Consider the following 25,466-nt stretch of genomic DNA (forward strand, 5'->3'; position numbering starts at 1 on the left):
ATCCTTACTTGGAAAGACCACCTCTAGGCATGAAGTGTGAGGAAACAGATTAGTCTCCATATCCTACATCCTTTGTACTGAGTATGCCAACAAGGAAGCATTTGGCACCAATTGTGATGATGATTTTTGCAGTGTGGACATCTATACACAGAGGTCTAGATCGAAGACTCACCAAATCATTCACATTGGTCACTCCGGAGGCTACAAATAAAAATAATTCTACTCTAACTATTGAACTAGGCTGGATTAAGGCTGTCCATCCTGAAGTGAAAGGTTTTCTATCCCGTCAATAATTCCCAGATCCACATAACCCCCACATCTCCTAGAATGTTGGTCTAAAAAATCAGAATCAGACATCTGAATTGTAATGTATGTTTGCGCAGGTCAGTGTAAACTTGGATTTTTTGGAAAAGGATTAAAGTGGTTGGGGCCTGTGTGAAAATCCAGGTGAGCCTACAGCTCAGCAACAACAAAGTAATTTTTTTCCTGTATTGTAAATTACCATAATCTGATACTCCTGACGTGTGCCTTCTGTAGCAATACTAGAAGATGGAACAGGCTGTTCTGTCTAATGCCACTAACTTTGCCAGAAATAGACCTCCGATACTGAGCCTCCCTGATATCGTACATTTTCTGTTCTGGAAGAGGATAGATAGATGGAGAATGAAGGTAATGAAGCTACATTTTGTGAATCAGACAAAGGTATTCAGCTGCAGGGTTAGACCACCAATACCACTTCCGGTCATAAAACACCTGCCTTGATCCTGAGGACTACCAGTTAGTAATAAAGCTAGCATGAAAGGTTGCTAGCAGTCTCATGCTCCAGTCACACAACTAGAGTTACTTCTCCTCCGAATTGTATAGGACCCTATATTCAGTTGAAAGAAGTTCAGGAAAAAGGAAAAGAGCCCTAAATGTTGGGAAAAGGACCCTCAGAACCAAAGTGAAATGCTTCCTTTCCTCTCCAACTTGCAGATGTCCCCCATGCGAACACTGCAGATGGTATCTGTGATGTGCTGGGGCTAGACGAGCAGTCAGCAGCCAAGCTACATGGCCTGGAAATCCATCAAGTGCGGAGGAAGTGGAAACTTCAGAGGAGTAAATTCTGCTGGTTCTGAAACATCCTTAATGTGGGGGGTTATTAGGCAGCTGTGGTAGATTAATCAGTGACAGCATGACTTGTGAGTGAGCTCTCAGGGAGGAAGAGCTCTAAGTAGTACATGGTGGAGGGGTGGGGGAGACTACATGTCTGCACAGAGGCCCAAGATCTACAGGAGTAGACCTTGACTTTTTTGGCATGCTCTCAAGTCACAGTTAAATTTTTTTATCTCTAGCTTTTCCATGTGCCTTCAATCTCTGATGTTTCTAGAGCACTCTTTTTTCCCCCCATTCTGCAGGAGGCGAGAGAGTCCATAAGTATTTTCACATCTCTTACTAATGGCTCTAGTTCTGTCTTGAGATCTACATTTCTTACCTCTCGTTCCCATTCACGAGAAGCATGAAACATGCCAAAATCTTCAAAATGACTTGTGATTTTTGGGTGCTTCAATTTTTAGGTGCCAATCCTGAGATATCACAAAGGGATCTGGTTTTCAGAAAGTACTGATCACTCAATTTTTTTCAAAAATCAGTCCTCTTTAATGCATCTCAGGTAGGGCACCCAAAATCACTACTCACTTCTGAAACTCTTGGCCATTTCTGAAGGTGATGAACAATTATCTGGTATTTAACATACTGCAAGACCTCTAGCAATAGTTTAGTGGTGGGGGAAATGCAGATGCCAGCTGAAATTTGGAGCAAGGTAGTCTTCTAAAGCTATTAAATACTACTGCTTTGTGATAGGTTATTCTAATAAAAGGTCAAATTAATTACTTTTTGAACAATTCTTATATAGAAGGCTACTGTTGAGGATTGGGTCAGCCAAATTAGTGGTATGAGTATTAAAATTCCTGTGGTGCTCGCTGGCGAATGAGAAACTGAATGTCTGCCAAATTATTTGGCACATCTTGTTCTCTCAAAATTAACATGAAGCAGTTCCTTTACCAATCTTCTTTAATTTTGTGCACAAAGATTGAGGCGAAGGATGACAGGACGGGTGGAGTTTAAATAGACTTGTTCATAGAACAAGTGAGAAAATCAGTCTTGATATGCACATCAGCAGGTATTTCCATATCATGTCCAGTAAGAAAGAATAAAGAGCCGTCATCTGTACTCCAGTGAATTACAAACAGAAATAGTCTCTACAATGTGGCTGTGAGACTCAAAGGGAGGAGGTGATTCTATGATTAAAGTCCTCCCTTCAATTCTTGCCCATTTCCCTTTCTGGGCAGAGATAGCAGTGGGCAGCTGGCATGCTTCATACTCTGTGTTCATATTACATGATCAAATACTTACATGCAGGTGAACATACCATGCTGAAGGTTCAGCTTTGGACCATTTTTTTTCCATGTGTCTGTCATAGACTATTTCTTACCTTATTAGGAGCTTGCAGGCACTGCCACTTGCCCTGATAGCTCCAGATACTCTATTCAATTTTAATACATGAGGCGAGTGCAACTTCAGATAAAATGACAATTGCAGCTTTTGATAGCAATAGTGCATTTGTTGCAGCACTATCTGTCTGGACCGCTTCAACCTTTGAGCACTACTGTACTTGTACTGTAGTGTTTTTCCTTTCCACCCAAATCATGACACTGGTTTATTACCACTTCATCAATGGAAAGTATCTACACCAGCCTTTGCAAACCCGAGCAGATTTACCATACGCTTCAGGCAAACTCACGGATAAAGATAAGCAGCAAAAGAAGTTTGACTACAAAAGGGGCAAAAAATCAGTTAGTTACCAAAAGAAAATAAGCACACAGTCTAAACTCTCAACCCTATTAGATTGGGCAACATCTAGAGTAAGCAGTTTTTCTCACCCCACTGGATATTGCAGTCCTTAATGAACAGGTTTTTCCCTTAAACCTGGGCCAGTCTCCTCTGTTGGTGTCTTCAGTCTTCTGAGTGTCTTTGTTGCTTGCAGCATAAGTGGGGGCAGGAGAAAGGCCATGGGGCTGCTGTGTTCAGTTTTATACCCTTAGTCCATGTGCTTGGAGAACACAAGTCCAGGCATGTCTGATGGACATTGCCAAGTCCCCAGGCAAGGTTGAGCAATTCCCCTGGTGCGGCCTTATGCAGGTGAGTCACTGAATCGTAGCTCCCTTGCTGGACAATGGCTGGTGATTGTCTTTACTCTATTGCCTGTGCATTTTCCTCTACTTCACTCTGTATATATTGCAGGACATCATTAATGGGAATTCACGGCATGGATCAACAGGATTATTTGACCCTTAGTATCTTGAGAAAGCAGAGTAAATTAAACAAGTGTCTGATCCATGATGTGAGTCATGCATCAAAGCTACTGTGAATGCCAACACGCAAAGGAGGTCAGAATCTTTCCCTTTTATCTTAAAGCATTGCTTACTCAACTCTGAACCCAAGAAGAAAGTGTTTGCATGCTGGAAAACATGCATCAAATGGATTTAAAAATGCTAAAGAAACCGTTAAAAATAAATGTGTCCATTATGCAGGCACAGTTCAAAATCATTATTTGAAAATTCTTTGTATAATTGGTAATGACAAAATAAGTGCTAATTAAAAGAGCTCATTTTTATATTTGATACATAGCTGCTTTCCTCTTATTACTCAGTAAGTGTGTCTAATTACTAATTCAGTAGTTTCAGTCTAGATCGTGGACACCTGAAACAGTGTTGTATCACAGAAGTGCCGTAACAAGACCTTTGTACCACTACATTTTGAAGATTACAGCTTTGACACTTACTACATTGTAATTAATGAATGAGGGGAATGAGTAAAACTATTTGATTTACAGTGGAGATGGAGATGCCAGTTTGTGACTTTTCATGTAATGGGTGAAGATGCAATAAGTTGGTTTGGAGGCAATTAGCTTTTTTTCCTCACGTGAAATTAAGCAGGAAATCAGGCCAAGTATCAGAATGTCCAGTGCAAATGTGGAATGTGTTGACTGAATGTATTCTGATTAGTTTTAAACTTGGGTTGGGGGGGGTTAGTTGCATATTTAATTTTGCATGTAATTTGAATTGAAGGCCCAGCCAACGTCAGAGGTGACCTCATTTTGCAGAATTGTTTGAAGGCAGCTTCCTATGATACATGATTGAGTGGAAAAGCAAACTTGTGAAGTCTAAAAGTTTCTGCTTGGGTCAATTAATTCTATATATAACCTTCATAGATAGAAAATAAGAGTGGGCTCCTACCCAGGAGGAGCTGATATGTGCATAAGTAGCAGAAGTAGAGAACACCAAGCATGGGTGGGATAATAGGGAGAATTAATGGCATGATAAAACAAATGTAGAGAGGAAAAAGCTCTTAGAATTGAATGTGATTTGGCTGCTGTGAATGCAGGAAACTTGGGGGATGATTATTTTGTGTTATGCTGTTGGCTTTCCTGTAACTCTTATTCCAGTAAAACCAGTATGTGGGGAGTAGAAGTGGAGAAAGCATGAGATACTGACAGAACTCTAGCTGTGAGTTATCAAATGTGGAGCACCAGAAAAGTAGAGTGTGACAAGATTAGGGAGGATGGGGGTGGGAGCAATTGGTGGTGCAAAATGGAATGGTGGAGACCCATTTGATTAGTCAATAGTAATGTTAGTGACCTTAGTGAGAAATTTAATGGAGGGAAGGAGTGGAAAGTAAGACTTAAGTGATGTATGATGGAACTAAAGCTGCAGGAGTGAAGACAGCATGAGGATTCTAGGTACTTGTGGTGTTTGGGGCCATATGGGATACAGGTCAAACTTGAAGAGGAAAGAAATTGAGGGAGGACTATTTTTAGAAGAGGAGTTACTTCAGCATTCAGGTGAGCTTCATGGAGGAAATACTAGAAGGAATGAAGTCAGGAGTCAGTAGGGGATCCATTCGAGGAGGGCTGGCTACTGAGTTGGAAGCAAGGAAGGCTATTTCAGAACCAGACAGATGTGAAAGAAAGAGAGGGTAGCAGGGGGGAGGAAGAGAAGAGAATGATGGGAAGGGCTCCTACCAGGTGGTGTCACTTTTTTCCCATTGAGCAATAGATGATACTACCTTATGTAGTCCCCCACTTCTATGTTTTGCTTACCTTTCTCTTGGGTTCTGTTTCTGGATAATACAGCTCTGTGGAACTAAGCAGCTGAAAGTTTCTTCTTTCATCTTGTTGGCACTTAGAGTAGCAAAAATGTCTCTTTTTGGGGGGTCTCTGTTCAAAGGCCTCTGCTTTTTTTCTTTTAAATTCATATATTTTACAGTAAATGAGAGTGAATACCAAGGCAAAACAGAAAAGCATAGCGATGAAAGGCTGAAGTCTAATACAACTGATTGGGAGATAAAACTGTACAGAGACAGTCACTACTGGATTGCCTTCTGTCCACCTCACAAGTCACTTTTGCAATGTATCAGAGAGGTAGTTGTGTTAGTCTGTATCCACAAGAGCAAAGAGGAGTCTGGTGGCACCTTAAAGACTAAAAGATTTATTTGGGCATAAGCTTTCATGGGTAAAAAACCTACTTTTTAGATGCCCACAAAAGCTTATGCCCAAATAAATCTTTTAGTCTTTAAGGTGCCACCAGACTCCTCATTGTTACTGTTGCAATGGTCTCTTGTTGGCAGGCCCATCAGAAATACCAGAGCCTTATCCTCTCATCCATGAAGTTTGTTCCTCTAAGTTACTATTGAGAAGGTAAGGAAGAATCCACCACAGCTACTCTGCTTTAACACTTTTGTAGGTAAACTACTTCAGTATCCAAGATGTTCAGCACTGGGCCTTTAGCGGCATCAATCTGCTTTAAAAAAAAAAAAGATTTAAAACACAGTCAAGGACCTTATTGAGAAAACTCATGCATACTTCGCACTTTAAGTAGCAACTTAGTAGTGATTTTTTTTTATTGGTAGTCTCAGAAAGAGAATCTGCTGTATACATCAAACAGCACCACCACGCTAAAGGCAATGAAAGATGAATTCCTCTAGAGTGTGTTTAATTCAGGAGGAGAGTAGGTTTTTCATTCAAGTATGTCAGGTGTTGGCTAATCACACTAAGACTGCAATAGAAGAATACACATCATCTTGGCAACAGGGAAGTGCTATTGTTTTATTCTGTTTCATTCTCATCCATTGTAAATGGGATGAAAATAAAAGAATAGAAGTTTCTATAGTGTCACCAAGAAGCAGGTGTCTCTACTCAGTTATTTATAGAGCAGGAAAATTCATATATTGGAAATGGACTCTAAATGGTGTGAAAAAGTTCCTCCTCTGCCTTGGTGGGTCCTGCTCTTATTGGCAGATTTCTTGCCTCAGAGATTCGCGGCAGCCCTCAGTTTGGCCACTTTTGCTAGTGGCTCAAACCTGCCGTTCACTCAGCTAACCTCATCACTGGCCAGCATGGGGAAAAGGAAGGAGAACAATCCCCACAGTCTCTGCTGGTCCACCTAGTGGGTCAGGAAACAGGCCAGGGACCTTCCCCTCTGGTGGGACCCACAATCCAGGTCAACTCCTATTATATCCAACAGGGGGAAGGGGAATGGGAGGAACCCGGGCCCGCCCTCTACTCCGGGTTCCAGCCCAGGGCCCTGTGGATCACAGCTGTCCACAGTGTTTTGTGTAATACCTGTGTGATAGCTACAACTCCCTGGACAACTTCCCTATCGCCTCCTCCCAACACATTCTGTATCCTCACCACAGGACCTTCCTCCTGATGCCAGATAGCGTTTGTACTCCTCAGTCCTCCAGCAGCACACCCTCTCACTCTCAGCTCCTTGCGCACCCCCCACTGACTGAAATGAAGTCCTTTTTAAACCAGGAGCCCTGATTAGCCTGCCTGTCTTAATTGACTCTAGCAGCTTCTTAACTGGCTCCTGGCGTCCTAATTAGCCTGTCTGCCTTAATTGGTTTCAGCAAGTTTCTGATTGTTCTGGAACTGCCCCTGTTACCTTAAACAAGGAAAAGGGACCTGCTTAACCTGGGGCGCTTATATCTGTCTTCTGTCACTCTCCTGTAGCCATCTGGCCTGACCCTGTCACAATGGCCAGTTACCCAGTAGATAGGACAGATGGGTATCATAACTGATTATGTGGAAACTGACCTTGTTGGATGCCAGGAATTGGGGTTCTGAACAAGCCAGTCTGTTGATTTTTTTCTGCAGTTCATTTACCCCCAAAATTGGTTATATCTCAATTATGGCTCTGAAAACAGAAAAAGCAAACAATAAAATAGGCTGTTTTATCATAGGAGCTGTTCTGATCCTTGTTCCAGCAAGAAGCCTAGCCTGTATTGTTCCTACCTGGTCTGAAATACTACAGTCTACGTCACTGCAATTAAGCGATTGGCAAACATTGCTAGGAAATTGGGCCCTTTGTGAAGGGACAATTCTGCCCTATTGGAGTTTTGCCACTGATGTCAGTGAGTAAGCATCAGGGTTGTAGCTGCATGCCAACTAAGACTCTTCTCCAATCACATTAATCTGAACGTGTGTCTCAGAATAGTTGCTGTCACTGAGAAGAAGTTAGCATCTCTGAATTCCAGCTTGGAAACCTCCAGTTCCTTAAGAACTAGGTCAGAAACTGATTCAAACGTAATAATTTATAATAATGAAACTAGGGCGAAACAAATGCAGCTTTCCATGTATATGAAAAAAAAATCCACTACAAACAAAATAACCAGCATACCTTGAGTCAAGATAATGAATTGCTACTACTCCACAGAGTGGAGCTGTGCTGACCCTTCAAACAACTTTCTTTGGTAACCATTGTTGGGTCTTTTATTGCTTAGTCTTTCACTTTGAATTTGTGCAGAACAGTGACATCTAGAAATATTACTGCGGCTTCTAAAGAGCAGAAATGAATTTAGTAAAGAGAAGCTGTCTGACCTCCTTTAATGCACAGTGAAGTATGGTATAAATAGTGAAAGTCTGCTTATCATTAGAGTCAAATTTCCCATAATTTCTGCATTTAAAATCGCTATAAAAGACTCGTTCATGCATAGTCTCTCCAATAACATGGCACAATGCTGGTTTCTGTTCCCTTTCTCCATGAGCTTTACAGGGATTGTCATAACTTGCAGTTTTCAGTATTGCAAAGTCACTATTTAAGATACCTACAATTTTAAAAAAAAAAGGTATGAGGAAATACCACTTTCATGGGTTTTCATACCACTGTGGTACTTGTAGGAAACTTCTGATTTTTAATGGTGTCTGTGTCTCTGCCATCATGGGTCCTAAGGTATGGAGCATGCACCATACTAAAATCTCTCTCTTGCCCATCCCTTTAACTTCTCTAAGGCATCAAACACTTCTCCCCTAAAAGATCCTTCCAACAAGATTGCCCTATGAGTGTAATAACCTTCCTTCCCTCCCTTCAGTACTTGTGGGTTGGACCCTCCTCAAACTTATTTAGACCAACTGTAAATTAGGGTTTTTCTTAGTATACGTCGTTTTGAAGTACATCATGTGGATGCAGCACATCAAGTGCTTAGGGGTGGGATTGGCAGAACAGGGCTTTAGGAATAAGTTTTCATGGGAGAAACTAAGCCAGGAGTTCTAGTATTTTTATTTTTTTCACACACACCCCCTCCGCCCCCAGGGTGTGCTAGGTATCTCTCAGAGCATATAAAAAAACAGGTTCCCTTTCCCAAAGAATTCACACTGTAAGTGAGGGGATTAATGAATTCCAATTACTTGAATGAAAAGGCATGTTACATGCCAGTATAGTTTGTCTGCCATGTCTGTGTCCTTCCCTTTCCCTGACCCTTCCATCATAAGCTCTGTCAGGTGCAGAGAGAATATTCCAGCTAAAATCCATGTGTCCTCCTCACTGCTTTCCTCCCTTCCTTTGGGCCAGACAGTCAAATGATGCAGCATTAAAGCATTCAGTTGACAGCTACATTTATTTTTCAAACATTACTAGACAGGTTGGAGAGATGGGGTATAGCTGTAGCCTTTAAAAAGAAAGGAATATATGTCTCAACTTCTTAAACATTTAGGAGCAAACTGTTACTTATAGTTTTCAGAATAGCAGCCGTGTTAGTCTGTATCCGCAAAAAGAAAAGGAGTACTTGTGGCATCTTAGAAACTAACAATTTTATTTGAGCATAAGCTTTCGTAAGCTACAGCTCACTTCATCAGATGCGTGCAGTGGAAAATACACTGGGGAGATTTATATACATAGAGAACATGAAACAATGGGTGTTACCTGATCACTCTTGTTACAGTGTGTATGGTAAGGTGAGCTATTACCAGCAGGAGAGAAAAAAAACCTTTTGTAGTGATAATCAAGGTGGGCCATTTCCAGCAGTTGACAAGAACGTGTGAGGAAGTGTGTGTGGGGGGGAATAAACATGGGGAAATAGTTTTACTTTGTGTAATGACCCATCCACTCCCAGTCTTTATTCAAGCCTAATGTAATGGTGTCCAGTTTGCAAATTAATTCCAATTCAGCAGTCTCTCGTTGGAGTCTGTTTTTGAAGTTTTTTTGTTGAAGAATTGCCACTTTTAGGTCTGTAATCGAGTGACCAAAGAGATTGAAGTGTTCTCCGACTGGTTTTTGAATGTTATAATTCTTGACGTCTGATTTGTGTCCATTTATTCTTTTACATAGAGACTGTCCAGTTTGGCCAATGTACATGGCAGAGGGGCATTACTGGCACATGATGGCATATCACATTGGTAGATGTGCAGGTGAACGAGCCTCTGATAGTGTGGCTGATGTGATTAGGCCCTATGATGGTGTCCCCTGAATAGATATGTGGGCACAGTTGGCAACGGGTTTTGTTGCAAGGATAGGTTCGTAGGTTAGTGGTTCTGTTGTGTGGTTGCTGGTGAGTATTTGCTTCAGGTTGGGGGGGCTGTCTGTAAGCAAGGACTGGCCTGTCTCCCAAGATCTGTGAGAGTGATGGGTCGTCCTTCAGGATAGGCTGTAGATCCTTGATGATGCGCTGGAGAGGTTTTAGTTGGGGGCTGAAGGTGATGGCTAGTGGCGTTCTGTTATTTTCTTTGTTGGGCCTGTCCTGTAATAGGTAACGTCTGGGTACTCTTCTGGCTCTGTCAATCTGTTTCTTCACTTCAGCAGGTGGGTATTGTAATTGGAAGAACACTTGATAGAGATCTTGTAGGTGTTTGTCTCTGTCTGAGGGGTGGGAGAAAATGCGGTTGTATCGTCTACAGCCAAGCTCTACAATGGATCGTGTGGTGTGGTCTGGATGAAAGCTGGAGGCATGTAGGTAAGTATAGCGGTCAGTAGTGTGACAAATTGCCGGCACTATTTTGATGGGTCTCGCGCTTTCTTTTCTTGGGGAGGGTTCAGGGCACCATTTCTCGCCCCTGAACTGGGGTATTAACTGCCCCACTAGTGCCCTAGAGGAGGGGATTGGGGAGGGAGGGACCCAGGCCCACCCTCTACTCCGGGTCCCAGCCCACGGGCCCTAGGGATAGCGGTAAACTGCTTGAACTAGCGGTTCCTTCTCCTGGGCTACTTCCCTCTCCTGCCCTTCAGCTTGTGGGGCTTCCTGCCCTCTCTCTGCACAAACCAGGTGTCCCTTTACCTGGGGTCTTGGTCTTCTTAGCCCACTGCAGCATATATCCAAACTCTCCTCTGCTTCCCTCTAAACTGCTCTCTGCTCCAACACCAATCCACTCTGCTTCAACTCCTTTCCTTGTCTGATTGAAGCAGGGGGATTTTTATCAGGTGACTGGCTTCAGATGCTTTAATGAATCTATAGCAAACTTTCTTCCCTCTACAGGGAATAAGGCTCCCTTCTAACACTCTCCTGCTGCCCTCTGGCCATGCTGTATCACAGTAGGTTTCCGGTATAGGGTGGTGTTTATGTGACCATCACTTATTAGCAGTGTAGTGTCCAGGAAGTGGATCTTTTGTGTGGACTGGTCCAGGCCGAGGTTGATGGTGGGATGGAAATTGTTGAAATCATGGTGGAATTCCTCAAGAGCTTCTTTTCCATGGGTCCAGATGATGAAGATGTCATCAATGTAGTGCAAGTAGAGTAGGGGCATTAGGCGACGAGAGCTGAGGAAGCATTGTTTTAAATCAGCCATAAAAATGTTGGCATACTGTGGGGCCATGCGGGTACCCATAGCAGTGCCGCTGATTTGAAGGTATACATTGTCCCCAAATGTGAAATAGTTATGGGTGAGGACAAAGTTCAACCACCAGGTTTGCCGTGACATTATCGGGGATACTGTTCCTGACGGCTTGTAGTCCATCTTTGTGTGGAATGTTGGAGTAGAGGCCTTCTACATCCATAGTGGCTAGGATGGTGTCTTCAGGAAGATCACCGATGAATTATAGTTTCCTCAGGAAGTCAGTGGTGTCTCGAAGATAGCTGGGAGTGCTGGTAGCATAGGGCCTGAGAAGGGAGTCTACATAGCCAGACAATCCTGCTGTCAGGGTGCCAATGCCTGAGATGATGGGGCGTCCAGGATTTCCAGGTTTATGGATCTTGGGTAGCAGTTTTACTTTGTGTAATGACACACCCCTAGAACACCAAGCAGGGGTATTCTATTTCCCCATGTTTTTCTCCCCCTTACTGTTCCTCACACATTCTTGTCAACTGCTGGAAATGTCCCACCTTGATTATTACTACAAAAGAGTTTTTTTCTATCCTGCTGGTAATAGCTCACCTTACCTGATCACTCTTGTTACAGTGTGTATGGTAACACCCGTTGTTTCATGTTCTCGGTGTATATAAAATCTCCCCACTGTATTTTCCACTCAAATTTGTTAGTCTCTAAGGTGCCACAAAGTACTCCTTTTCTGTTATAGTGTGTGCCAAAATCTTCTATGGATTGAGGGGAAGAGTAGCATTAGAAAATCCCAGGTTTTCAGTTGACACACAAGGGAACATAAAATCACCAGGCACTTCAATGATAGAAAACAGAAGGTGTGTGTTTATAAAGGGTTCTGACAGTCTGCATCAACACTTTGACTTAATGGGAAGCCCTGTAATGTACTTTGCTTGTGGATACTTCACACACATGCTGTGACTGCATGTTTGAGGCGGTCTGTGAATGCTTTCCCTGCCCCAAGCATTCAGAGTCTGGGTACAGGCCTGCAGACAGGGATCAATCCCATTCTAGCTATGCCCTGGCTTACTTAAGTTTCTTTTTGTCATGTGTTTTGATTGCCTGCAAAGAGTTAAATGTGCTATTCTTAGCACTGTTAGCCTGTTTTATTCCTACCTCTGATGCACTGCAGAGCTTGAACTGCAATGCAATGTCACTTTATACCAGATTACACCAGTAAATACTCCTAAATCAATCCTTTCATTGGGTAAGATGTATTCTAACGAATCAGAGATGCATACTAACTTCATAGAGTAGAGATCATGCCACAGCACCACAGTAATTTGACATGGACGGTATTTGAATATCTTCTCAACCAGTTTCTGTGGAAACAATTTAAATGTCGCTCTATACTGTATATCCTCAACCCAGTTTTAATGTATTCTCCATGCAGAGGCACACCAAAATAATTCACTTATGCGGAACATGAACTCAGGATATTGGTTTCATGCAGGATAGGTATTGTATTTCAAAACAATAAAGTTGCTTAAAATCATCTGTCCTGTTTGCTTCTCTGTCCAGCTGACACTGTATTTGCAAACAGTAGACTAGATTTAATCAAGTAGTGGAATCTCCCATACGGTGACTGGACTTGTGGTACGGGAGCTCACATAACCTCAATGCTGCTATAGCTGGGACATGAGTTAAGGCCCTTTTTGGTATTTTATGGGAGAGCTGTAGGGGAGTTTCCCTCTGACACAATAAGGGCTGTGAGGAACTGTCTCCTCAGGAAACAGTTTCTGGCAGACCTAAATCTCTCTAGATTGCACTTTCCTAAAAACCGATAAATCTGTGGTGCTGTAATACATAAGATGGGCCTGAGTGTTAAACCCAGCATGCATTTCTGCAGAATATTTTCTGAAGACAAGTTGAGCACAATTGGCACTATTTAAATACCCTGTGTTCTTCCTCCCAGCAAATGAATTGTACTTCTACAGTATTATACCCATACAGGAACACAGCTGTGCCCTCAGAGATGGAAATAACTAAAAAATGACCCTGCCCTCTCTGTGTAGCCCATTTTGTATACAATCCTGAAATTCAGGTTAATCCTACTTCCAGTGATAAACATGCCTGCAGCATAGCTTCTGTTTTCATCTTTTGTGTTTACACTTCATGTAAAACCAAAAATCATTTAGTGCTTACATAACACACAAAGGTGCCATACTCTGATTTACAGCACTGACTTCCTGATAAACAATTGTCATGTAATACAAAGTTTGAAATGGCTTTTTAGTCCCCATGGATCATCTGATGTTCTTTGACATTTCAGACCAATGTTTTGCCCATTGTTAGGGAGTGGATCATTTCCTCTTTTCTTAGAGGGAGGTCAAACACCAGGATGCTGATCAGCTTGATTAGAGCAATCCTAGTGGAATCTTGGGATTTCGCCAGAACTTTATTCAGAAATCTTGTGACTGTTGAAGACTGTTCAAGGCATATGACATTTCAACAACAGCATTTTTATACGGTTAATATTAAAATATGATTTCACATAGGTAGACTGATAATTATAATCTACAAAGGCAAAACACATACTACATGTTTAATCTACATGTGCTTCCTTTACATGAGATGCCAAGGACTTCTTTTACAGTTCTCTATGGTCATTGGCATACATCCTTGTGTGCCACATGGTAGTACAAGTTCACTTAGACAAACCATGCTGTGTTATATTTGTGATATAGATCTTGAGGAATCTTGATCTTAGGATAAGTGAGTAGCTTGTAGGTCCAGCTTACTTATTGCTTTATTTTTTTTTAAATGTTAACTTTTGATTGCTGTGGACTACAGTCTTTATTTATGGAAGGTTGGAAAATTTTATCTAATGTGTTCACACTTTATTCTACATTCAAGGCAAATGTCATTCCTATCTCCGGTGTCTTTCTCAGGGCACTTTCTTCAGTAAAACGTTTCCTGTTTTTTATTTTTCGGATTTGTCACTTGACATTCTTCCCAGAAAGGTACAGGGGTGTGTGTGTGTGTGTATACACACACACACACACACACAAAAGAAGGGAACATTAATTCATAGCCCTAATGGAACTAAAAATAGTACAGTATGAAGAGCTTAAACCCCCTATTATTAAGTCTGGGGGTAATTTATTTTATATATCCCACAGAGAGAGAGAGAGAGAGTGTGTGTATATATATACACACACAATGTGGGATATATAAAATAAATTACCCCCAGACTTAATAATAGGGGGTTTAAGCTCTTCATACTGTACTGTTTTTAGTTCCATTAGGGCTATGAATTAATGTTCCCTTCTTTTGTCATATACTAAATTCTTTAAGAGCCATATACAAAGATAAGGTCCAACTTTCCAAAGACTCTGAAGTGAACTTCAAGGATCCAAGCACATTGTAATCATAGAAACAAACGTGCCATTGTACCTATGAAGATATTAAGCCTAGCATTGCTCCCACTGTGAGCTAAATGACACAGGATTTGGCTGTAACCTGTTAATGTCTTGACTGATGCCAGCCTTCTTGCAAGGCTGCACTAGGATAATTTCTAGGGGTCTGGTTTTATGACCTATTTCCTTTAGGAGAGCCATAGCTGATCCATTTTTTTTTTTTTTTTTTTTTTACTTTCAAAGATGGCGATGCAGTGGTCTCACCAAAGGATAGTACAAACGTGGTATCTATAAAGATCAATTTAAATCAAACAAGGTAATAAAGAATCTAAAGATTACAGAAGAGAACATCTTTAAAGGTTTTTATAATACATAGAAATGACCATGCCAGTTCCATGGCGGTGTCATTACTTCAGAGACAGAAAATTATCAAGGCATTCAGTAATCTTGACTGGCGTGATAGGATGTATGTATGTCAGCTTATTTTGCTTATAAAGAGCCATTTTTGGAAGCTAAATCATTGGTATAGGTGTTGTGAATGGCTAAGGCAAATTTGGGAAGTATCTGGATTCCCTGCTGACTGATCAATTGCACAGAACTCTTCTGATCCTGTTTTGGTCAAAGCCATAAATTCCCATCACCAGAAGAGGAGCACAACATGAGTGACTTGTCTTGAGCATCTGTACTGTGATGAGATCCTCAGAGAACTTTAGTCTCCATTCAAAATTGTACAGCAGTACCCAGAGGAAAATGTTTTGTTGGAGTGCTTTCATATTCAGCTGTGTACTAATTGTCTGTGTGTACTGCATTGTCATATAAGCCTCTCTGTATTTGACATGGCCCAAACTGAGCCAGTCATTGAGAAATTTCAGGAGATAAGAAATTCCCTTATTTAAGTATCAAAGCAGCAATTCCACAAAAATTCATGAATTTAATGACGAATTATATTTCATAGAGAACAGTCTTACTGTTATTCCCTCATTTCTGACTCATTCAGAATTACACACAAAATCCCACGTAGTCCACAGCTATTTTTACACTTAATTTCAGATTTTTACCCACACCTTCTAAATATGTATCACCTACCCATTGTGAACATTAAACTGGCTGGTTTCTGAAAGGCAAAATTCTTTTCTTTTGTGGATAACATTGTAACATGTCATTCCATCGTCTTTATAAAAATATGCATATGATATGAATGACATAACTAAGATGTACTCTATGCAAGATGGGTCTTGTAAGATATCATTGGAAATGTTCTGATTTACTGAATGTGATTATCCAATTTGTATGCCTGTATCATTTCTGTATCTGAAGTTAGGAAGATTGACTATGTATCTGTATTTCAACTATGCTAGTTTGGGTGACACCCATCGCTAACATTTCAGGTACAACAATGGAAAAGCCAGACAGGGCTGATAGCTTGGACATGGACTGTGAAAAGGCTTGTCCTTCCTGTGGACACTCCATACTGCCACGGACTCATGGCAGCTGTGATACTACAGAGTCAGGTGGTCTTGTCACCTGATACTAAACATTACTGGGGATTTCTTGTAACTTTCCACTGGAAGGGAAAGGTCAAGTTTGGGAAACAAAGGATTCCTGCCTTATGTAAATCCTGTTTAAGGAGAAAGGGAAACAGGACTCTTCCTCTCCATGGCCTGTCTGCCCAAGAGGAAAGACTGAAAAAAGGAAAGGCAAGGGCGGAGTCCAGACTGAGACAGGGTCTAGTCTGAAAAGCAATATAACTGGAACTCTGAAGCACAGAAGCTTTGCAACTTGCCTGCAACAATATCTAGGGTAAGCGATACTATTTGTAACCAATTTCTTTGGTGAAACTAGCTTAGGTTGCATGTTTGATTTCATTTGCTTATTAATCTGCTTTGTTCTGTTTGTTACCCCTTTTACCTCTTAATCTGCCTTTTTATAATATTTGTTTATTATTAAATCCAGTTTCTGTAATTTCTAACTGAGGGGACAAGAAGTGTGCACATCTCTCCACATTGAAGGAAGGGGACAAATTTAATATATCTTTGGGTCTGCACTCCCAGGGAGGTGGACATCTGAGTGCTGGAGCAAGTCCCTTAAGCTGAATCTTCTCAGAGCTGATCTGCAGCTGGCTGTGTGTGTGAGAGAGAGAGGAGGTTTTAAGAGCCTGGCTCAGCAAGCGGGCTCATGCTGGCAGAACAGGTGAGCTCAATGGTATCTCAGCACATCAGGTGACTTCCTAAGGGCTCTAACCCATCAAACATTTGAGCTTTAAATGGCTGAAAATCACTGTCCACTTCTCAGCAATGGACTTGGAATGGAAATACACTACGCTGGAGATGTGATACTGAGCAGATATTTCTTTTCTTGCTTCTGGCAGGAGCCCTCTTGTTGTGTATGGGTAGTGGCATCAGTGGATCTTAGAAAACTTTTCCACTGCTTGCCCAAACTAATAAATTCATGGGGCCACCAGTTAATGAGAAGTCTGTGGAAGAAGGTATAGTGATTTTATTTTAAGATGTTAAACTAAAGTTCAGTATCTTGGATAAAGACGGGCATAGTTACAAACAGTTTACATAGGCACTTTTTTGTAGATCAAACGGAAACTACATCCCTTTGAAGATCTGCTTACAGTATATGAAGCCATATAGAAGTCTTAAACTTTGAAGTATGGATGATGTTGTGTACTGCACCTTTAAAGAGGTCCGTTAAGTGACAAGGTTGTGAGGATTCAAGATGTAAGATGATAGAGACTTACCTTGCCTATAGAGTTTACATCAAACAAAATTCAGTAATCTAAAATAACTGACCTTGACTGAAACATCAATTCTGAAACTGTTTGAGAGACAAACTTTGTGACATAAGAAAAACAAAGGGGTGAGGGTCAAACCAACTGAAAGGAAAAACCACAGGCTCTGGTTTACATTAGGAACACTACTAAAACATTTCTCCATTGCCAACACTAGCTTAGCAATATTCAATGTTCACAACATTAGGAGTCCTAGTCCAAAGCCTTTTTTTTGTTGTTACTTCCATTATAAGTATCCTGTTCTCTTACTCTTCTTAGTGTAGATCTGACTGACATTGGCTGCCACTTGTCAGCAATTTTAAGAGTTTGAGTGAAATCAGGCAGCTGAAGCTGTGTTAACGGGTAGTATTAAGAAAATTATCTTCCTCTGTACAATGGCAAAGGAACTGAAGCAAGGAAAACTGAAGGTCTCAAACTGAACCAAAAGCCAACTCATCTGCATCATTGGTTGGGCTGATGGTTGGAAGGTGGGGAAAAAGTAACAGCAAAATGGAAAGTCTAGGGTATGTCTACACTATAGAGACTACCAGCATACCATTGTCACATAGTTATGTTGGCATAGCCCCAGAGTAGACACAACTATGTGGACAGAATGGGTTTTCCTGTCAGTGTAAGACCATCACCTCCCTGACCAAAGGTAGATACGTTAAGGAAGACTTCTTCCATCAATACAGCTGCATCTACACTGCGGGTTATGTCCGCATAACTGTCAGTCAAGCATATAGTGTTTTCAGACCCCTGACTGCTGTGGGTAGGCTGACTGAATTCTTCACTATAGACCAGGTGCGATGCTCGTGGGGCACCCTGGGCTGTGAGTTACCTTGTTGCCACCTGCCTCCAGTGTGAGGGAGTCATGTCCGTGGTGGCTGGGTGTCAGTTCCCTAATGCAACCAGCCTGTCAGCCACTCAAGCACTCTCCTCTGGGCTGTACAAGCCTTGTCTTTATCCTGCAGGCTGACAATAGATACACCCCACCCCAAGTCCCTTCAAAATGTCCCCCTATTGTGTTCAGTCCCATATTAATGGATACCCACAGAAATCCCAGATCCTTTACTCTCAAAGGAGTGTACCCCAGTTTTACATTAACCCACTGCTCCACTATCCCACACACCAATTAGGTTCAATTGTAGTAAAACAAAAGGAAAAGTAAGTTATGGAAACAAGTGGTTACGTACAAAACAAAATAATAAAACATGAACAAGGACCTTTTCTTAGACAGGAAAGGTATCTATCACTCACCCCAATGTTCAGTCTCTTGCAGTGCTTGCTTGCCCTGATACCTGGGACCTAGTCTTTCTGGAACACCTCTGTTCATCAGTGTACCTTCTCAGTGACTGGATCGAGTGAATTTCTTCACCTGCGCTAGACTGAATCAGTCTCTTGTCTTTATTCACAAACAGGGCCATCTCCCTGCTGTCACATTGTTTCTTTTCACTTCCAAGTGGTTTCGATATTGGCTTTTCCAGACTGCTGCAAAGGTGCTCAATACATTATATAATTGGCTAGGCAGGGAGGGGTGACAACTCTCGCTAGCTTAAATAGGCCAACACAGACCCTGAATCACCAGGGAGCAATGCATATGGCTACATAGCAACTAGACATCTGCGGCTGGCCTGTGCCAGCCAATTTGGGCTCGGGGGGCTCAGGCTGTGTGTCTGTTTCATTGCTGTGTAGACTTCTAGGCTCAGGCTGCAGTCCAGGCTCTAGGACCCTGTGAGGTGGGAGGGTCCCAGAGCTTGGGCTCCAGCTGAGCCTGGAAGTCTACACCGCAATAAAATAGCCCCATAGCGCCAACGCTCACTCTAGACCATAAGGCAGAGGTGGGCAAACTACAGCCCGCAGGCTACATCCGTCCACGGGACTGTCCTGCCCGGCCCCTGAGCTCCTGGCCGGGGAGGCTCACCCCATCCCCTCCCCTGCTGTCCCTCCTGCCACGCCGCCATGCGGGCAGCTCTCTGGGCGGCGGGTCTGCGCATTCATGCAGGGCAGCACAGCTGCCAGACATGCTGCTCTGAGCAGCATGGTAAGGGGGCCAGGGCCTGGATAAGGGGCTGGAGGTCCCAGGGGGCAGTCAGACAGGGAGCAGGGGGAAGTAGGATGGGGTGGAGGTTCTGGGGCGGGGGAGTCAGGGGACAGGAAGCAGAGGGGATTTGGATAGGGGGTAGGGTTCTGGGAGGTGGCAGTCAGGGGACAAGGAGCTGGGGGGGGGGTTGGATGGGTCAGAGGTTCTGAGGGGGGCAGTCATGGGGCAGGAAGTGGGAGGGGTCAGGTGGGGGTGGGGACCAGGCTGTTTGGGGAGGCACAGCCTTCCCTACCCAGCCCTCCATACAGTTTCGCACCCCAATGTGGCCCTTGGGCCAAAAAGTTTGCCCACCCCTGCCATAAGGGCATAATTTTCAGTATAGTTACATTATTCCTTAAATATTACCCATATGCACAGCTCACATTTATTATGAATATTGATAAGTTACAGGCTCACATGCTACCCTTATGGATAAATACCATGATAGTAGTATATTAGGTGTAAACATAAAGAAAACATGCTATTTATTTAAAATTCCATTAGGGCTCCAAAAGGAGCCACAACAGAGCTGTGCAGTCCTAAATCTCTTGGTATACGGAGTGCTGTAGTCTGTGTTTCCAGTAGGTCATGGGATTCCACCCCAGGCAGGATAGTGAAGGCAAGAGGCCTGTCACCTGGAGAGGTACACTCAGACTGGAGCAGGGTCAAAGACATTGGTTGCCCCTGAACTGTGATAGGTATCCCCTTAAGAAGAGTGGCTGATTCATTCTCAAGTGGTTAAATGGGGTTTATGGGTATGAGTAAAAGATACATAAATGCAATAAATGTATGGCTTATTCTCAAACATGGGTGCAGGAATAGACAACAGAAGGCTCAGACTCAAAGCAGAACTGTAGTTCAAGTCCAAGTGGGAATTTTATATCTTGATCTCTCCCTAGTGGACCATGTCTCTTACAGAGTTTAGCACCTAGTTCCGTAGATATGGTCACTACAGTAGAGAAATGATTTGGAAGTGGTGACCAAAAGCACTTCTTGAATTTTAATATCTTCTCCTAGCATGAGGTGAAGTGACTCTCTGTTGATGAGAAATTCTCATCCACCTCACTAAACTTTACTTTCAGGATTTAAAAAGGTCTGATTCTCACCCAGCAGAAACTTACTTAATGAGGAACTCAAAAACAGATGCAGGGTAGGCATTTTGGTGCTTCCTACTCAGTACAACGCTCTGCCTTCACCAGCACGTACCACCAATGAAGAATCTGTGAAAGGTCATTAGATCTTTTGTTTCAGTCATAACTTAACTCCTAAAAACAAAACTTCTATGGAAGATTCTAAAATTGTGTAACCCAAACACTTGGGTCAATGCATCCAAAGAAAATTAACATGGCTCTCAAGAAATGTCTTAATTATTTCAGTCTCCGAGACTTCAGAGGGATTTAAGATTCCTAAGGTATTTGTGACTCTCTTCAAACCCCTTTCTTAATGGGCTTAAGAATTTTAGCAATCTCAAATCCATCTGAGCTCCATCCAGTTGGCACATTTCTTATGGACTTAATGTTATAGTGGGTGAACAGGGCTGTAATATTGACACTACAGTCAGTCTCTTCAGTTTCATGGATAAATACAGTTATACATTTTAGACCTTTTTATTTACTCACGATCAGAATGACCATGACTTCTGGTCTGTTCAAGAACATATCTTTGAAAAAAATATTACATACATCAGCTACACACAAACAAATGTTTTTCCTGAGCAAAGGTATGTCTACACTACAATGGTACAGCTGTGCTGCTATAGTGCTGTAACGTAGATGCTTCAGATATCAACAGAAAGGATTTTTGCTGTCACTGTAGGTAATCCACCTCTCCAAGAGGTGGTAACCAGGTAACAAATTGTTTTTCCATTGACCTACAGTGGTGTTTAGGTTGACCTAAGTACGTTGCTCTGGGTGTGAAATTTTTCAAAGCCCTGAGTGAGGTAGCTAGGTCAACCCAAGGGTATGTCTACACTGGCAGAGTTACAGCGCCGCTCAGAGAGCACTGAAGGGAAAACGCTGTTGTGTATTCACACTGTCAGCTGCCTGCACAAATAGTGCGTTCACACCTGTGGCACTTGCAGCGGTATTCGGAACCATGCACACTGGGCAGCTATCCCACAGAGCATCTCTTCCTCTTCTGCTGCTAAGAGTAGCGGGAAGGCAGAGGGGGTCACAGGGCATCCTGGGTCCTATCCCAATGACCCGTGATGCATTGCTTCACATCCCAGTAATCCCTGTGCTTCCGTCCACATTTGGCTCCATCTTTCAATGGTTTGTGTACTGCGTGCTCTGCCTCTTCGGTCTGCAGGAATGGATCCCGCACTGTTGACCAATATACTGCTCGCTCATTCATGGGACTGTGTGATGAACTCACCCCAGCCCTGTGGTGCAAGGACATGAGAATGAGAGCTGCCCTGCCGCTGGAGAAGTGTGTGGTGATTGCACTGTGGAAGCTGGCTACTCCAGACTGCTACCAATCAGTCGCTAACCAGTTCAGAGTGAGAAAGCTGATGGTTGGACTCGTGTTGACAGAAGTGTGTAGGGCAATTAATCGCATCCTGCTCCAAAAGACGGTGACTCTGGGCAATGTGCGTGACATTGTGGATGGAATTGCACAAATGGGCTTCCCTAACTGCGGAGGGGTGATAGATGGCATGCATATTCCAATTCTGGCACCAGACCATCTAGTCACCGAGTACATTAATTGGAAGTGGTATTTCTCAATGGTTCTCCAGGCGCTTGTGGATCACTGTGGGTGTTTCATGGACATTAAGGCAGGCTGGTCCAGAAAGGTGCATGACGCGCACACCTTTCAGAACACTGGCCTGTTCAGGAAGCTGCAAGCAGGGACTTTCTTCCCAGACCAGAAGATCACTGTAGGGGAAGCTGAAATGCCCATTGCGATCCTGGGAGACCCCACCTACCCCTTAATGCCATGGCTTATGAAGCCATACACGGGGCACCTTGACAGCAGCAAGGAGCAGTTCAACAGCAGGCTGAGCAAGTGGAGAATGATTGTTGAGTGTGCTTTTGGCCATTTAAAGGCCTGCTGGTGCTGCCTATATGGGAGGGTGGACCTGGCCCATGACAATATTCCTTTGCTTATAGCCGTGTCTGTATGCTCCATAATATTTGTGAAGGGAAGGGTGAAAGCTTTATGCAGGGCTGGACTGCTGAGGCTTAGTGCCTGGAGGCTGAATTTGAACAGCGAGAGACCAGGCTGTTAGAGGGGAGCAGCGGGGGGTCATAAGGATCAGGGATGCTGTAACAGGTTGAAGACTCACCACTGCAGCACCTCCTGCTGGTTGCTCCAGGAATTAGCTCCATCTTAGCCATGGAGCTGCCTCTGAGGGTGGTGTCCCGCCCGTTGCCTGCTCTGTTGTGCTGTCTCGGACCCACATTGCTCCCTGGCTTGCGGCGTCCTGTTCTGGACACAACCCTCCAGCTGTGCCCCACTCAGTTCTCTCCCCTTCCAGGGGTATCCTCAGTCTGCACCCGCCCTCATGCCCAACTGCAGCCCCGAAGTCTAGCCCCTTGCCTCAGGGCAAGCCATGTCTGTATCAGGCCATGCTCCTCCACGGCCAGGTACAGCATGAGGGGGAAGGACCCAGGCCCACTCACTACTCTGGGTCCCATCTCAGGGACCCTTTGGTGGCAGCCATGTCCTTCTCTCCCCTCTACTGCTCATACTCCCTGGACCATTCCCCTTTGGTCCTTGTACCTTCTTGGACCTTTCCTTCAGGGGCCTCAGCCTGGCAGGTATCAGGCTGGAGCTTTCCCTCTGCTCCCCTGAGCCTGCCCAGCACTGCTCTATTTAAGGTGCTATCACTGGGAGCCAGTCCTCTTCCCTTGCTTGTCAGGGAGAGACTACTGTCTCCTCTGCTTTGCAGCCTTTATATAGGGCCCAGCCTGGCCCTGACTGGCTGCTTCTAAGCCTTCTCTGATTGGCTGGGTTCTTGCGCAGCCACTCCAAGGGCTGTTATTAACCCTTTGTCTGCCAAAGTGGGGCAACTGCCCCACTGCAGATGCCTTGAGGGAGCAATCTGAAGCTGAAAGCCACTAATATTTGTTGCTATGGTCAGGAGTGCAGTGCTTGTAATGCGAGGAGGTGATTGTGCTTGGTGCAGATGATGTACTATGAAGATTTAAGAAAATTGCCTGTTGCTTTGCAGGGCTCTGTTTTCTTTCAATTAATAGAATAAAGATTGCTTCAGACCAGAACAATTCTTTCATTAAAAAACAACAACCGGAGGAGAGAGACAAACAAAAAAACACATTAGCACTAAGGGGAATAGGGGAAGGGAGGGTCCCAGGAGGAGGTGGGATCCCGGGAGGGTTAAAGATTTGTGTATGTCCAGGGGTCATATCCAACCTTCTCCTTTGGAGTCCAGTGCAGCGGGTACTGTACTTCAGCAGGGCTACACTGCAGAGGGATGGGTGTTGAGTGCAGTGGGTACTGGGAGTCCACACTGCTGGACTGTGATGGGGGAGGAGTGGAATGCAGCGGGGACAGACTGGAGCCAGGGGGTTGACAAGAGTGTGTTGACGGTGTCGGGGGGGCGCATGGGAAAGCTGCAGGGGAGGGCAGGCACGGAGCTGCTTGGTTTGCAGTGCTAGTGGTGCCTGGAGCATGTCCGCTTGGTGCTCCAGAACGTTTAAGAGCTGCTCTGTGGCTTCATTCTGGCACGCCCCATTCTCCTTTTGGTCCCTCTTCTCGCTGTCCCGCCACTCCTTCAATTCTTGTTTTTCGGTTGTGGAGTGCATCATGACACAACACAGAAAGTCCTCTTTAGTTCTCTGTGGCCGCTTTCTAATTCTGCGCAGCCGTTCAGCTGGTGATAACAAAGAGGGAGGCTGGGCTCTCAAGGTCATATCTGTGAAGCCAAAACGCACCATTTTACAGAACCAGTATTGGTTACAACACAGAGACCACCGATTCAGTGATTTAAAACACAGCCAGTGTTCACACACCTGTCACTAACTGGCTGACCCCAGGCAAGCACACATGAGCCCCAAGACTCCCCAAATGGTGAATAGCTGCAGGGGCAGGGTAAATCAGTGTTCCTGGTCCCTACTGTACATTGGGCATGTGGCTCTTGGGGACAGCCAGCACTGTAGGGGGAGCTTGGTAATCATTCCTGTCCCCACGTTTGCCATAGGCTGTGTTCATTATGGAAGATATCTCACTGCTGAGGGTGAGCAGGGAATCAAGGGAGGGTCTTCTCCAAGACTGTAGCTCCGCCCTGAACCTTAAGCAGCTCGCCTGTGTGCAGCAATGGTCCTCCTCCCCCACTTCCCCCCGGTGATGGCAGAGTGGTGTGGGCAAGTTACTCTTAATGGGGCAAGAAACAAAGCAGCTTTGCCGAGGAACCTGTGGCAGCGGATTGCCCGGTATTTCCAAGAGAGTTTCCTGGAGACCTCTGAGGCAGATTCCCGTGACGTGAGTGAGTCAATCAACACAGTGTTCCTACGCTCAGATAAGCATGTGGTGGTACGTGCATCATACAGACACAAGCCTGCTTTCTGCAACCCTCCTGCCCCCAACAACTTGGTTCAGCAATTCCCAAAATCAAAGCCACTTACCAGAGGCCTTCTCTCCTGTTTCTGCTTCACCAAACTCCGACAGCTGTGACTGGCTAGCCTCCTCTGGGGTAGAGAAGAGCTCCTGGCTGCATGCATCTCTGACCTCCAAGTCATCCTCTGCCTCTGGGTCCCCCTCCTTCTCCACATCCTCATCCAAGATTTCCTCCTCCTGGCTCAGTCCACTCTCGACTGGAATGAGAGCCACCGAAATATCCACGGTGGCCTTTTCAGTGGAGGGGGGGTCGCCACCAAGTATCACGGTAAGCTCTTTGTAGAACCAGCAGATCGTGGGGCAGCACTGGAGCAGCGGTTTGCTTCCTGTGCCTTGTGGTAGGCGTTCCGCAGCTCCTTCACTTTGACCCTGCACTGCAGTGTCCCAGTCATGGCCCCTTTCTGTCATTCATCGTGAAATCTGTCCATAGGTATCATAATTCCTACGGCTGGAGCACAGCTGGGGCTGCACAGCCTCCTCTCCCCAAATGCTGATGAGGTTCAGCAGCTTGGCGCTGCTCCAAGTGGAGGATTGCTTAGTGCATGGCGCAGG

General features: G+C 44.1%; 1 long non-coding RNA gene across 1 annotated transcript in view; it reads left to right on the forward strand.

Moving 5' to 3' along the window:
- The window catches only part of LOC122462138, a 45,494-nt gene extending 30,706 nt beyond the window's left edge, over positions 1–14,788 (forward strand). Inside the window, exons 2-3 of the long non-coding RNA XR_006284513.1 lie at positions 8,167–8,270; positions 14,725–14,788. This is a non-coding gene — a long non-coding RNA (uncharacterized LOC122462138). The remainder of the gene's footprint in view (positions 1–8,166; positions 8,271–14,724) is intronic.
- Positions 14,789–25,466: the final 10,678 nt, after the last annotated feature.

The sequence above is a fragment of the Chelonia mydas genome, chromosome 10 (assembly GCF_015237465.2).
Source record: "Chelonia mydas isolate rCheMyd1 chromosome 10, rCheMyd1.pri.v2, whole genome shotgun sequence".
Lineage (NCBI taxonomy): Eukaryota > Metazoa > Chordata > Testudines > Cheloniidae > Chelonia > Chelonia mydas.